Here is a 16,056-nt window from a genome sequence, read left to right on the forward strand (position 1 = left end):
AGCATTCTTACGTTAAACGGGTGTTAAACATGATGCAAACACGCTCAAATGAGCTCGAATTCTGCGAAATGACACAGTCGGTTTCATAATAAATTGGCTTACCGAGTTTTCAGCGTAGCAGACTATAACACACCTCCGTTTCAAAATACGTCAGTCATGACGTAAATCCGGACGTAAATACTCTAAACAGGTGCAAGCTCCGACACATTCAAGCCCCCCGCCACCTTCATTTTGCTCAAAGCAATCCATCTTCTATAAATCCAATTCACATTCCTCTTCTTAAACTAGAATTTTCACTAACAAGTCTACATCTGCCGTAGATCGTTGTTGACGTTTAATACGGAGGAGCGTGCGATTGTAACTGTAAAAATCGGCGACTGTGCGATCGTAATCGTCTCGCGTGTCGTCTGCTCGCCGGGTTTATCCTCTCATTTCGATTCCCACTCGCAGCATGCTCGCGCAAACGTCATTAAGTAAACACATTTGTTTTGAACCCGATGCATATGCATTGAGAAAGGATGTGTCTTCAACGAACTCCAGATTCTTGTGTTTGTTGTGAAATCTTTCTGACTGATGCGAGGTATGGAGATGATAAGAGCTCATTCAATCTTGCTGCTTCAAGACAAGTACATGACGCGGGGAAAGAGCATGAGATGGTGATGATGTCAAGAAAGGCTCTTAATATTCATAAGGAAGAAAGTTTGTTACCCTTCCCTCGTCATATCAACAAAATCGTCCCCGTCGTCACTGATTTTGAGCAAAGTACATGATGTGGCTTATAAGATAGCAATAGACATGACAGAGATGTTGGAAATAACCCTAAGGGCAGGCGTGGTTCTTAAAAACTTTTAGAGGGGAGCGGCGAGGACCTTAGGAACTTTGGGGGCTTGTGAATTCTTGCAAATATTTGTTACATGTACCTCGCTAAATTTATTTATAATCAATATATTTTGGGGGTGGGGTGGTTAGGGGCTTGAAGAAATGTTGGAGGGCTTGAGCACAAAGACCACCTCGAGAACCTCTTGAACCGCTACTTGGGGGGGGGGGGGGGGGTATGAGCCAGCCTCTCCATAACAATAAGGAAGAAATTGTGTCCCCCTTTGTGTAGTGTTACCGATGCACCGGGTATGTGTCTTCATAATAACGAAGTAGAACAGATTGTTCCCCCTTACTGGTGTACCGGGAAAGCTTCTTAATATTAATGAAGAAGAGTTTGTTCGCCTTCCTTGTTCAGCTGAAAGAGGTTAAGTGCGGATCTATTTAGGATGAAGATTCGGGAACGCAGAAGACTGAGGCCTCAATAATTAATAGCAAGTCGGTGCACTGAGTGCTAGACTTCGTGTCACTTCGATCGTTTTGAGAGGATGTGTATGTGTGTGTGTGGGGGGGGGGTGGGCAAAGGCGTAGCCAGGGAGGCATAATTAAGCGGGTCATCCCCCCCCCCGTTACTCCTGTACCGCAAGTGTTTGCACGTGTGTACCGATGTGACTGTATGTCAATCCCATCTGTGCTCCCCCGTTCAATTTCCAGCAGGTCTGGGGGAGGGGGGGGGGGGGGGTCGTCTTAAGCTTTTCGAGAAGAAAGAAGGTCACAAGAAGAAGTCAACGTCCCACGGCTTGAGAAGACAGTCGAGTTTAATTATCGAGATTACAAGTGAAGATGATTTTCAAAGAAAGCGGTCATTTTGCGTGACACCGGTGCCATTAGGGTCGTAAATGTTCGGTGCAGTGCAAGAGAATACGGCCATAATACAGTCAGGGGAAAAGGGTGCGAGGGGTCGTTTATTTTCATGTTACATTTCAAACTACCTCCCTTCACTATTTGAGGGGTGGTACGTGCTCCCATGCCCTCATAGCAACGGCCCTGTTTGAGCCTCATGAAATCAATACACGTCTCCTTTTGAGCTGCAATTGCAAGATAATTTTCTCTTATAAACTGGCTACGGGGAATAGCAGCTCAATGTAGGGACAATGCATGTTAATTTGATTTGACTATAGAGTAATTCAATTATCGAGGCTTTCTCGAGAAGAAGGATGTACTCAGATGTAATTAATGGGGCGGATCTAATTTGGTTTGAAAAGGGGTGCGATTTCGAAATTACCGCCACCCTTAAAAAATATTAGAATGTCACATTGTACAGATTCCTTAAAAATGCCCCAAAGTGCATGTTGTGAGCCCCCTGCCCCCTCCCGCAAACAAAAATACCCTACTGAATAAATAATTTATATAGGTTTCTAAGAGGAGTTCATAATAGAATACGATGAGATTGGAACTTTTATTTTGTTTATGAGGATTCATGTTAGAAGAGGCACGAGGGAAAATTAATATACTTTCGAATAGCCATGTACGTCACCTATTGATACGTGCGAACATTTCAGAACGCAATGCGCAATCTGAAAATAAATTCCAAAGTTGCCCTTGGTTTGGTTTTTCGAATAAAAAACGTTTTTACTTTTATTTGTTCTTCTCGCCTATAATGAAGTCAGCAGAGATCATTCAAGGTGATACAATATCAAAATAATCTTATCAGACTAATTTATCAGGTTAAAAAAGTAGGATAAAAAACTTGACCTGACTCTTAACTCGACATAATTTGGTTTCTTCTTTTTTTTTCATGGGGGGGGGGGGGGGGGTGAATTTTGCAGTTGTAAACTACATCAAGTTGACCTAGGCTACTAGGCTATTTGGTTCAGTGCAATGACCAGAAAATGTTCAATCAATACTGGAAACACCTACTAAATGACTGAACTTTCGGTACACCGCTGCATATGATAACAAGTAATAACAATAAAATAACTGTAGATTTATATTGCGTAATTTCTATACAAATATACTCAACTGTATCAAGAACAAAATCAGAAATAAAGCTAAATTACATTAATACAGGCTAGAACTAGAACGATAATTTTACATCAAATGACCACCTATGGCACGAACTGCGCTACTATAGTCATGTGACTTCCTGCATTTTCTTTGTTGTACGTATCGATCTACTCTTTGTTACGTCATCTTTTGTGGTACCCTCTTTCTTCTTTGTGTTGCGGTTCGCCGAAATAAGTTGAATTGATTCGAAATACCATGACAAATCGACACAAGAAGGGAGAAAGAAGAACAGCGGTACCCTCGAACACGTAGCTCTTTTTAATGTGCAAAATTAGTGTACTTTAGTATTGAGCATCTTTTTAAATTAGCCGGGTCATACCCCGGACAGAAATAAATATGTTGAGCGAACGAGCGATTGCCTGATAATCTAAATTAGACGGGTCTTTTTAGAATGAAATGTATAATGCATGCATTACTATACATATAGTGAAGACAGATAAAATATTATTGGGTAACTATTATTAATGCCTTATGAGAAGAAATGTAAAACGCCTTGAGATTCATATCAGTGATTTGCGATTAAATAAAGAAACAAATAAATATTTTCAAAAAGTCACCGTTTTATTACTTCAATCAATTTTTCTGCCATTGGCTGTATTGAATGAAAGCTCGTAGCTGGTCTTCAATTTTAAAGTGACTACCGTGAATAAAATTTGCCTGTAGGCCTGATGTCGGGCCAGATGCATAATTCGTCATGTATCTAAATATCTTTTGAAGGTTCTTCAATATTGTCTATATTATAAGCTTTGGGCGTTTATACAGTTTTATGTCCCCATTCTCTCTTGGTCTATTTTCATATCATCATCTCGATGTATCAACATTTTCGGAAAGAAAAAGAAAAAGAAAAGCAATAAGAGAGCACGTATTGCCTCAGTCGCCTCCTATAATTATACAAGAAACGAGCGCCGATATCGTATGTTGATTTTCGGAAGTGCCCCAACAAAAGCCACATTTCCCTCCGGCGCCCCCATACATACTCGCTATAATGAATAAAACATGACTGTTTTTAATCATTTTCAGCCATCTCTGCACATAATATTTTTGTATACATTTATTTGTGAAAATAGCACGTAAAGGCTCAATGTAATCCTGAAAGAAAACGATGCAAAATAGTTAGGTTATGTCCATAAGCATTGTACCTCCTCGTATGAAAAGCATTGATATCTTGGCATTACCCAGGCTACTAGCATATAGTTCTAGACGGAACTTTTCGGCTCACCCCCCCCCCCCCTAACAAATAGATAATAATAATAAATGATTATAATAATTTTATTTAAAAACAAATATTAATAGTAATACTGTATCAACAATAGTACAACTAAATCTGTCTTTTTTAAATAGTGTTTTCATTTACACACAATGAATGACATAATTAATAAATAGCTGGATAATTTTCCCATTGACTGAAATTTCAATTCAGGTGGAGAGTCAACAAAGGATCTTCCGTACTATTCTTTCGTCTTAACACAGTACTATAGGTGAAGGTGGAATGAAGGTCAATTTGTGGGAAATTCAAAGCCATGTGATAAGATCCATTAATCTACCGACAAAATTCAATGACCTATTGTTCATTCGGGTCACCTGCTTGACCTTCTTTGTTGCACGTGACCTTATGAGAGCCGTCCTCCTTTACAAATATATTTATTGAGCGAAATTAATGTACGACATGCTTGTTATTACCACAAGGCGTATCTGAAGGATTTCAGATAACCGGCAAAAACATATCGTCAATTAAATGAAAATTTGCCACAAAACATTTGCTCGGTTGCTTTGCTTTCTCGCATAAGTTGGAATATTGCTCTCATTATGGGGGGTTTATTTTCGAGTTTCAAATCTGGCATATCCTAGCTTATCCATTCGTTCTGGTCTTCTCTAAATAAGTGTGTTTGGGCGATAACATTCCCCCTCATTAAATCGAAAGGATTTTTTTTTTGGTAAAGAGTCGAGACTCACTTTACCTCCTTTTTCCTGTTTAATCAACCTAAATTTATATGACATTGTTATTCCCCTTTTTTAAACCTTTTATTCCAAACAGAACAATGTAACCACATTAATCATAACTCGGCATGACAAGATGAGCTTGAAAAGGTAAACAATTTCGAGGCTTTTCATCAGTATTTATAATTATCAACACGAATTAACCAATGACGTCAGCCAGAGGAGTTTGTGGCTGTTACCTAAAAATTGATGATTGTATCTCATCTGCGTTGTCATGGCAACTTAAGAATTCGGTCGAATAGGGAAATGTTTTAAATTTCAGTGGAGAGCATTTGCATTATTTAAGGTCAGATGAATTGGAAAGCAGAGGAAAAATACAGGGTTTGGGAAACTGCCAAAAAAGAAGACCGGAATTTGAGCGCTGGCGTAGGAATGGCATGGTGGTGGTAGGAGGGGGGGGGGGGGGGGGGGGGGGGGGTAATTGCCGTTACATAAAATGGCCGCCACTTTTACATCAGTAGTATATGCAGGAAAGCAATATATAACCAGGTTTTACTATATTCGTTTCTTTCACTTTCGCGACGTCGGTCTACATGATTTTAAGCTGCATTTCCTGCTAATATACATGCAAAAGAAATACGAATATTCGCGGGTATAATAAGCATTGTTTGTGTAGTACTAGTATCAAGACCGGAAATCATATATAAGTACAATGTACTTGTAATGAATGTGCTGGTAGTCGTGCTAGCATTGTCTGCGTTGTCTGCTTTGTCCTTGTCAAGGTGAACAAGCTTTCTAGCCCTGGCAAGGTGAACAGGCTTTCTCTCACCAGCAAGGTGAACAGGCTTTTATCCTCGGTAAGGTGAACAAACTTTCTGCTACTTGATGCGTGTAAATAACATTCGCAGTCTGTAAGTAGGGCAGGCTTGAGCAGGATTGTTTTCTTCTAGCGCTCTTCATCTCTTTGCCTTCTCTCGACACAATTATCATTATTTCTCACTTTGCATCCCCCTTCTTTCTCTCTCTCTCTCGCTCTCTCCCACGGCCACCCTCCCACCCCCTCCCTCTCTCTCTCTCTCTCATCCTCTCTATTTCCCCCATCTCTTCTTCTATCTTTCTCATTCTCTTTCCCTCCATCTCTCTTTCCTCACAAGATTACCCCCCTCCCAATGTCGACCCTACTCTCTCTATCTCCCCCCCCCCCTCTCTCTCTCTCTCTCTCTGCATTTTCCCTCCTCTCCCAGTCATTCTCTCTTTCCCTCACTAACCCTCAACTATGTTCCCTCCCCCCTCTTTCCCTATAATATTCCCCAATTATCTCTCACTGATCAATTACACACACATTTATATATATTTTTTTATCGATGTTAGTATGTCTTCATCTACCGCCGATACACCGTCATAAGCACGTACAATACGGATATACGAGACCACAGTCCTTGGCATACGGTATGGCAATGGTCAAGTTTGTTTTCCCAGCCCAGGTCAGTGGTCAGCTCTTGACCCTGTATTATAATGGAGGCCACATGAATGAACCGTTTGTCAAACCTATTGACAATGCCTCTCAGTAATGGCAATCTATGTATAGTGGTCACATTCAATATCTCCCACTCTCTCACGTGTCGACATTAGCAACTGTTTACGTTTTCCTCGCTCTCCCGATCATAACTTTGTCACATTTTTAATGTTTTTAATATTTGTAATATATTTCGATTTTGATGTAATATTTGAGAGTTTTATTTCGTTTCATTATGCATGATTTATGGTTGTAAGTTTTAGTCATTAATATTTTGATCGTTTATTGCGTTGTACATTGAATTTGTAAATTAAGCAATTCTGCTTTCCAGCTTCATGTACTTTCAATGCAATAAACCGAATCAAATCAAATAAAAACACATGTTATATGTTCTAAAACTACACTGTTGGTCATAATGGTGGAATAATTTTTTTTACCCCAATTTATTGAATGATTTTGACAATGATTTATTCCTAATAGATCTAGATAATAGTATACATTCTCAGATTTTATTGAATGACAATTGGGGAGTGTTTGTTTTACGTGACTGCTAAAGCATGTGTGTGCTACTATGCTAATCAACTAGAGAACCTACGTCCTTAAGTCATAACTGACAGTAATGGGGATTAATACCTCATAAAAGGGCACTAATAAAGCACATCGACACGGTTTTGATCCTGGGGGCTCACAGTAACGAGGCCATTGCTGAGCCAAAGAATCATGACTGTACACAGCGGTTGCTAGGGTACGTCGACGCCCCCACAAAAACAAAAAAACAAAGGAAATGCAATAAATTTTCAATAATTCATTGCATTGTCCCCCAGTCCCCAACAGCAAAAATTCCTATGTAGGGCCATGCATTATGGTTCAAGGCAAGCCCACATAGAAGATTTTTTTATGTTGGGGGTCGGGGCAAAATGCAATGAATTATTGAAAATTTATTGCATTTTCTTTGTTTTTTTGTTTTTGTGGGGGCGTCGACGTACCCTAGCAACCGCTGCGTAAAGTCATGATTCTTTGGCTCAGGAATGGCCTCGTTACTGTGAGCCCCCATGATCAAAACCGTGTCGATTTGGTATATTAGTGCCCTTTTATGAGGTATTAAATCCCCATTACTGCAGTTATGACTTAAGGATGTAGGTCCCCTAATTGATTAGCATTGAAGCACACACATGCTTTAGCAGTCACACAAAACAAATACACTACCCAATTGTCATTCAATAAAATCTGAGAATGTATACTATTATCTAGATCTATTAGGAATAAATCATTGTCAAAATCATTCAATTAATTAGGGTAAAAATAATTATTCCACCATTATGACCAACAGTGTATAAAGAACCTTTTTTTTTGGTTTTGTTTAAAGAATAGAGCATATTTAAATTATAGCCCAAAAGCATCGTTCAATCATTTTGTCTCGCTCTCCAATCTCCACCATACACACTATAGCGACTCTTTGTATTAAACATGTTTGCACCCCACTCAGCCTCCTCCCCCCCCCCCCCCCACCCCCCCTCTCTCTCTCCACTTTCCAATAACTAAATCTATATTAAGGACGTCTCCAGATCCACTCTCTTTCTTTCCCGAAGGTAAATACTGATATAAAGCATGGCCTTGCAAACCCTGCAAACATTAACATTGTCATTCTACCGTAAGCCCAATTTTAGCTGTTTTTCAAAAACACTTCAGAAGATGAATGACGATCCACTGTATTTTCAGGGTTTCTCGACCTTCGAATGTCTTCTTCAAGAAAACCTCAAGAATCTTCTCTTTTTGTTCAGCTAATCGAATGCATGTCAGCCATCTATAATTACTGTTTGTCCTTTTCAGATTTGACAATTCCATTGTGTGAAGCCAATGGTCGACCTTACATGACTGTATATACATACGTCATGACAGTAAGTTTCATAGCAAAACAGAAAGAAAAGATTTGTTTTTACATGCAAGAGAATTATTGAATATTTGTTGTTTTCTTGAATAAGACAGGAATTCGTTAATCAATCCGTTTGAAATAAATGTAATTACTAACCGCAACAGCGTTTAAATAGAATAGATTCACAGGAAATTAATCGAGTCATACATTAATAAAAGTTGAACTGAAAGTTGTCCACCACTACATCACAAAGACAATTACTGATTAAGCCAATATGAAGAGCCCATAATAGTGATTGCAACTTTGAAAATGTGAATTTCTTCTGCTTTGAGTCGTATCAGAGTAGTTTTCTGGGAAGGTTGAGTTCCCATTATACGTGATTTTAGACACGGAGTCGGGGTTAACTGAATTATACTACGGGCTCCGAACTGCATGAAGATTTTCTAGTTTGACCCTTCGTTTTGTAGGTGTCGTGGGCTGTCGGTCTATGGAATGCCCCCCCCCCCCCCCCCCCCCCCCCCCCCCCAAAAAAAAATGATGTTGTCTGTGCCTACTATGTTTTTTTTTAACTCTCATACCCCGAGAGGGGGTCAAAGAGTCAATACAATTCTACAAATAACAAGCAGCTCGAGCTCTGTTCAGTGTGTACATGAAACACATGAAATCAGCGCAGGCTAAAGAAGTAAAGCTTGCTCTTTTTGCTCGACAGATTAAAGCAAAGTTCCTTTTGATGAATTTACTTCAAATTCAATACCCATTATTTTTGGTACTTCCAGCAAGTAGACAAACATAAATCATCGTCATTGTTCAACTGACACTATGAAAGGAAAGTGCAGAACCGTCTGGTTCGTCAAAAAAAAAATCTTTTATGAATAAAGTCTGCTGACTCGACTTATAAAAAAAGGTCGTTGTCTGTAGCCTTGAAGTTGACACAAAGGTCTCTGCAAAAATACATGTAAACTTGGCAATGACAGTGGCTTTTCAAAGCAGAGATTCGGGACATTGACAAAGAGAATAGCATTTCAAAGTTTATAGGATCTCTTTCAATAACAGTTTATCGTCTGGGGGCATCCCCTCGAGTAATACATGTGATATAAAAGACTTTACAGAAATCAACTTAGGGACAATTCCAATAGTGAGTGAGTGAGTGTATATCCAAACAAATCTTTTTGTTCATAACCAGGCATGCTGGATTAAAACCTAACTCTGAATATGTCTTCATTTGAGTTCTACTCATACAGCTATAACAACCCCGCATTATAGTGTATATCCAAACAAATCATTTTGTTCATAATTATTATTTCACTACATTGTATACACATCAGGACGGACAAGACTACTGTACTGAGGCTGTCATCGTGTTTTCATGGTTTGGGTCATCATGTAGGGTCTATAAAGATTTCGTCCTCTACAAACTTTAAAACGTTTACACATCCCAAAGACATCCCTTTGTTCAACTTGATTAGCAAACATGATCAACCCTAACGACATCATAAAAAGGAGGGCAACTGAGGATTTTCTCTGTTTACCAGGTAAAGCTATAACTTGGGTGTTTTTCTGGAAATATAGTTGAATTTCGTATTTTTGGTATCGCATCTTTTGTATACTATAGGTGAATTGAGGAAGGTTAATATGAAACCACGAAAAACAAATTACCAAGATGTTACCCATGAATGTGTACGGAATCAACTTTGCTAATCCCTCCTTCCCCCATCATATCAATTCGTTGTCTATATATCAGGATCATATAATCTTTCATAATGATTAGGCCTATTAATGATCTATATAAATTCACAAATCGCAGAAACTATGCAATAACGTTTTATTGCAATGCGATTATGCAAGAGCTCCCAATGTGCTTAAAAACTATATGTATAATGAACAAATATGCTTTTGGTCTTATTTCATCCTCATCGTTACTCTTGATAAAATTTCAAGCACAATGTTGCCATAGGACTTCTGTTTGCAAATCGGTGATGGGAGACAACACCCATGCAAGGAAAGAACAAAAATCCATTTACTAGCACCGAGGAAGTCTAAGATCTCTTCTCCTTGCTAGTACCGACCAATACTTTGTCTCTGTAAAGAAGCACGTCTTATCTTAATACGTGCTTTGTGCAAGACATTTTTATCGGAGGCATTATCTATTAATGTACTGGTAAAGTGGTAAACAGATGTTGGTGCGAGACAAAGCTCCCAGGTATGACCGGGTAGAAGAAGGGGAAGAAGAGGGAGAAGGAGAAGAAAACGAAGAGGGGGAAGAAGAAGAAGAAGAAGAAGAAGAAGAAGAAGAAGAAGAAGAAGAAGAAGAAGAAGAAGAAGAGGGAGAAGAAGAAGAAAAAAGAAGAAGAAAACAATACCCTTGGTATACTATGAGCATGCTTGGCCGTGGCAGCCTATACAACCACAATATAACTAAGTCTGTCGATTTTCCAATATTGAACAGCGGCTTGGGGGTATACTCAAGACAATAAATAGATAATCAGCTTAAAATTGGTGAGAGGGGTGGGAGAAAGAGGAAGAGAGAAGAAGAGAGAGAGAGAGAGAGAGAGAGAGAGACAGAGAGAATAGTATTGGAGAAGGCCCACAGCAGAATCAGAGAGAAATAGACGTGCAGTTATAAAGGCCTCGATTGATGAACAGTGGAAGTGGTCAAATTAATTTATGTAAAAGAAACATTCGACCGCTTCCAAATTCAGCGTTTTATCTTACAAGCTGACAAAGAGGAATATGAGTCAATATGTAACAAGGATAAATGTACATAAAGGTGTTAAGAAGTAATTACCATTCTATTTCTTCATCTTCAAATATATCTTATCTCATCTACAACAACAAAATCGCAAAACACTAAACATGGCGAAGAAAAAGAAACACTCGCTATCTTTGGCTTCCATCACGAAAAAACCTTTTTCGCCATAAAATAATTCATGAAATGTTGGGGTCAGATATTGAACCCAATAAAGTCGGTACACAGTTACATGTATCAATCTAAGTAAAGGTAATGTATTGTATCTTTCTGAGAGCCAGTTGATAACTTACAAAGTTATGAAACACTCACCAATTGATAATTCCAAGTATGAGCGTAAAACTCCCAGTAATCCCACAAAGCTCCAAAATTGGCGCCAAGCCTAAAATACATAAAGTTGTTAATATTCCAGATCGTCTGCTCCGAGGCAACGAAATTGACGCATCTCAAGACAGTGCACTTCTGTGTAAGCTCAAATGATGTCTCGACTCCAGCGAACACCTGTGAATGAATGAATGCCGAAACATCAGCAGAACACAAGTTAGTGTGTTTACCTTTTGTGTGTGGAGGCCAACAAACTTTTTGGAGGGGTGACTCGTGGAAGAGGTTATCGATTGGAAAATCATTTACCGGTATTGTTCGCTTTTTTGGCGCGCCTCGTGGTATTGCATCGTTAACGATGATCTGGTGAAAGAGCTTGTACATGTATACCCTATCTCCTTTAATGTTATTGTAATGCGTGATCTATACCCGTGCATGACGGAAGGGGAAAAATGGGGAAATATGGATACAGAGAGAACAAAATAGATGAAAGTTCACTCGTTTTGTTTTCCTTCAATTAAATTGTAGCAGACTATACAAAGTTTGATTTGATGGTGTATGTAATGTATTGTTGTAGTCCGTAGGGGTTACAGGGGTTGGTGAACTAACTTTGAAAAGCGGAGAGAGAGAGAGAGAGAGAGAGAGTTAGAGAGAGAGGGGGAGAGGGGTAAGAACGTTACTACCTGTCAGTTATTATATACCACGCCACAACTGGTACCGACAAATATCAATGCCACCACCAGAAGCATAAAACCGACCATCTTCGTCAATTCTTTCACCACCAGTAGTATCTTCACCACCACCATCACTACTGTCACCATCATCATCACAGCTCTTACCACCACAACCACCACAACCACCACAACCATTACCACCACAACTAACGGCATTACACGGCCAACCCCAATACCCACACAATCATCATCGGCAAATCACCCACAACACCGCAACACTGGTATCAACCCCACTCACATTATCGTTACCATCCCCACTACCACCACACACTACCACCACCACCACCATCACCACGACCACCACCATCTCCACTATAACCACCACAACCACCACCATCATCATCACTCATGGTGGCGGTGAACGTGGTGGTGGCGGTGGTTGAACGGGTGTGGTGGTAATGGCACAGTGGTGACGTTGGTGATGGTGGTGGTTGTAATGAAAGTGGTGGCTATGGTGCCTGCAATAGTGAAAGTGGTGGCGATGGTTGAAATGGTGGTAAGCGACTATAATTATGCCCAACCCCCTCCAAATTAGAGCCTCCTGAATACACCATAGCTCTAGGACACTAGAAGTAAAAGAGAAACCGCATCATTTGCAATTTCATTGTTCAACTTGGTTGAAAATACTGTAGGTGTAGCAGAGGAGTGACCCATAACGTTTAAAAAGTTTTGTTGAGAATCGAAACTTGGTCAGGGTTATAAGACCGAGGTCAGGCCTGTTATAGACATAATATAAATATTGATAAACTTAGTTTTAACAAATGAAACCCGTAGACAATACAGACAAAAACATACAATCTAATGCAGATATAGGCTATAAGTTCTAATATGAAGAGTGTTGATGTTTTTTTCCTCTTTCTTTTTTTAAAAATTAATTTTGTAACCCCCCCCCCCGCATCTCTATCTCTCTCTCTCTCTCTCTCTCTTTCGTTCGCCTCTCACTCATAATTATGTAGTATTATGGATAATTCATGTTCATGATAGCAGAATTATGAACTTGTTACAACCATCAGATATGCTAATATCCTGTCCACGAAAAGAGGGGTATCGTGCGGTATGAATTTGCATGTTTTAAACGGGTTTGCTGAAAATAAAAGGCGTTCTTAATGTCTGATTGGATGTGCCCATAAATCATAACACTGTTTAAAAACAAGCACATGAAATGTATTTTGTTGCGAGGCTGTGTATGATGGTGTATCCAAAACAAAACCTCGAGGAGTCATCGAAAACAGCAAAAAGAGTCCTTGCACGATCCAACCTTTGTGACCTACCCTTGACCTTGATCGCGGGACCAGACATGTTCTGAAACCCATCCTGTTTCCCGCTGGCCTAAAATTTGGTTCGGGTCAAAACCAAAATAAGGTTTCAAACCTATTCTATGCAAATCAGCTAACTTTCCGGTTTGGCAAGGTAACGAGCATGTTCATAGCTATTTCATCGTTTTTGTCTCTGCATAATTGATATTGTGGCAGTGGCATAGCTACGAGTAGAGAATACACGGGATGGGGTGGGAGGCGGAGAAAGAGAAAGAGAGAGAGAGAGAGAGAGAGAGAGAGAGAGAGAGAGAGAGGAAGAAGAGAGAGAAATAAAGAAAAGGAAAAAGGGGAAGAGAGAATTAGAAAGATAGAAAGAAAAAGAAAGGTACGTAGAGAGAGAGAGAGAGCGAGAGAAAGAGAGAGAGAGAGAGAGAGAGAGAGAAAGGGGGGGGGGATACAATCAAGAGAAAAGAATAGGGAGAAAGAAAGAAAGATAGATCGATAGATATTAATTAGGTATAATATATAGGCCTATAATTATATATATTATATATATATAGAGAGAGAGAGAGAGGTGAATAAGGGTGGAAAGAACACCCCTCCAACACCCCCTTCCCTTTTCTCGATGAGCCCCTTTTTAACGTTGCATGTTAAGATCGAAATATGCTTCCCCCTCTCCCCCCCCCCCCCCCCCCCCTCAACAAGCTTGTCCCTTAATGTCTGGATATAGGGTTATGTCACGGGCTTTGTTTTTATAGTTCAGTTGTACTTTTTTTACCGAACAAAATATTATCGTTGTAATCCATGTTTCACAGACGAGTGCTAATGTAAAGAGGGAATTTTGAGCCACTTAACTCGCATGTTTACAAGAGAAAGAAAACTATAAATTAAAGGATAGGATGGATGTAGATAAGCAATGGTTCCGTTAATGATTTAATTAGTTGGAAATGTTTGTCAGAGCTATTTTTATCGATAAATTTGAATTGCGACAATTTTTTCCTCACATCTTTATCGTCACCAATGACCTATCAATCATTTATTCCTTTTTTAATAATCATTAGATCGAGCAATTAAAAAAATAACATTGTTGATACCAATGCAACACCAAATATCTTATCACGTTAATCTACGGATAAGTCAAATAAATCATTCATTCATTCAATCAATTAATCTTTCATTAATTCATTCATTAATTCAATCGTTATATCAATCGGTCTTCTAATCATTCAATCAATCTTTCATTCATTCATTAATTTAATCTTTCAATCAATCATTCATTTAATCAATCCATCTTTCATTCATTCAATCAATCAATCTTTCATTCATTCAATCTTTCAATCAATCTTTCATTAATTCATTCATTCATTCATTCATTCAATCAATCTTTCATTCATTCATTTATTCAATCGTTATATCAATCGGTCTTCCAATCAATCAATCAATCATTCATTCATTCATTCATTCAATCAATCTTTCATTTATTCATTTATTCAATCGTTATATCAATCGGTTTTCCAATCATTCAATCAATCAACCAATCTGTTATTCATTAACTCAATATTTCAGTCAATCGATCCTTCAATCAATCAATCAGTAAATGAATAAATTATTCACTCGCTAGCTCCATAAATCAGTCATTCAATCAATCACCCAACCAATCATTAATTCATTAACTCAATCTTTCATTCAATCAATCAACCAATCATTAATTCATTAACTCAATCGTTCAATCAATCAATCCTCCCATCATTCCTAGTCAATAAATAAATAAATAAGATATTAATTCGCTCGCTCAATAAATCAGTCATTCAATCAATTAATAAATAAATTATTCATTCGCTCGCTCAATAAATCAACCAATCTTTAATTCATTAACTCAATATTTCAGTCAATCGATCCTCCAATCAATAAATCAGTAAATGAATTTATCATTTACTCGCTAGCTCAATAAATCAATAAATCAATCAATCTTTCAATCCTCCTATCAAATCAATGAATGATGCATTCTCTTGCTCGCTCAAAAAATCTATCACTCAAGCAAGCAAGCACTCAATCAACCAATCCTCCAATCATTCAATCAATAAATGAATAAATTATTCACTCATTCAAGCACTCACTCAAACAATCAACCAATCACAGTCCAATTAATCAACCAACCAATCATCGTCAACAACTAATCTATCTATATTAAATAAGGCAAAAACGTCAGACAAATAGTCTTCAGTGTACATTTTATCGTCATATTTTATTGCAGATAGGCCTATACATTCATAACATAAACAAAAATACAAACAGCACAATAATAACTGAATATAATTATGATATATCGTTTTTGCGAGATTGCAAGATACCTCAATACCTGAATGAGGTTTGAATAATCAAGTACACTCCAAACTTGGAAATATCCTTCATAAATAAAGAGAAAACGTCATAAATAATATGGCTGGTAATAATCATAATTATGCGCTCTGTTGGCATTCAAAGTTAAACTTTGCGGCTTCATCATTTTCATCTTCATCCGTATTTCATCTATCGGAATCGGGTCTAATAGAATGTATCTTTTCCAGCGATCTCCTAAAGTCTGCTTATCTAAAGCACACTTCACTAAATAATCTCGACCCACCTGCAATCCAGCACCATTCATTAATTGCCTCAATTTGTCACAGGACGAATCATTTCAAAGCATTAAACATAATAATTTGCAAAATCAAAGCCTCAACTGTCGACGACTATTGCAAATACAAGAGTTGTAATCGTTTTTTTGACAAAATACAAAGTTACTATATTAT

This window comes from Strongylocentrotus purpuratus, unplaced genomic scaffold (assembly GCF_000002235.5).
Source record: "Strongylocentrotus purpuratus isolate Spur 01 unplaced genomic scaffold, Spur_5.0 spur5_scaffold_13, whole genome shotgun sequence".
Lineage (NCBI taxonomy): Eukaryota > Metazoa > Echinodermata > Echinoidea > Camarodonta > Strongylocentrotidae > Strongylocentrotus > Strongylocentrotus purpuratus.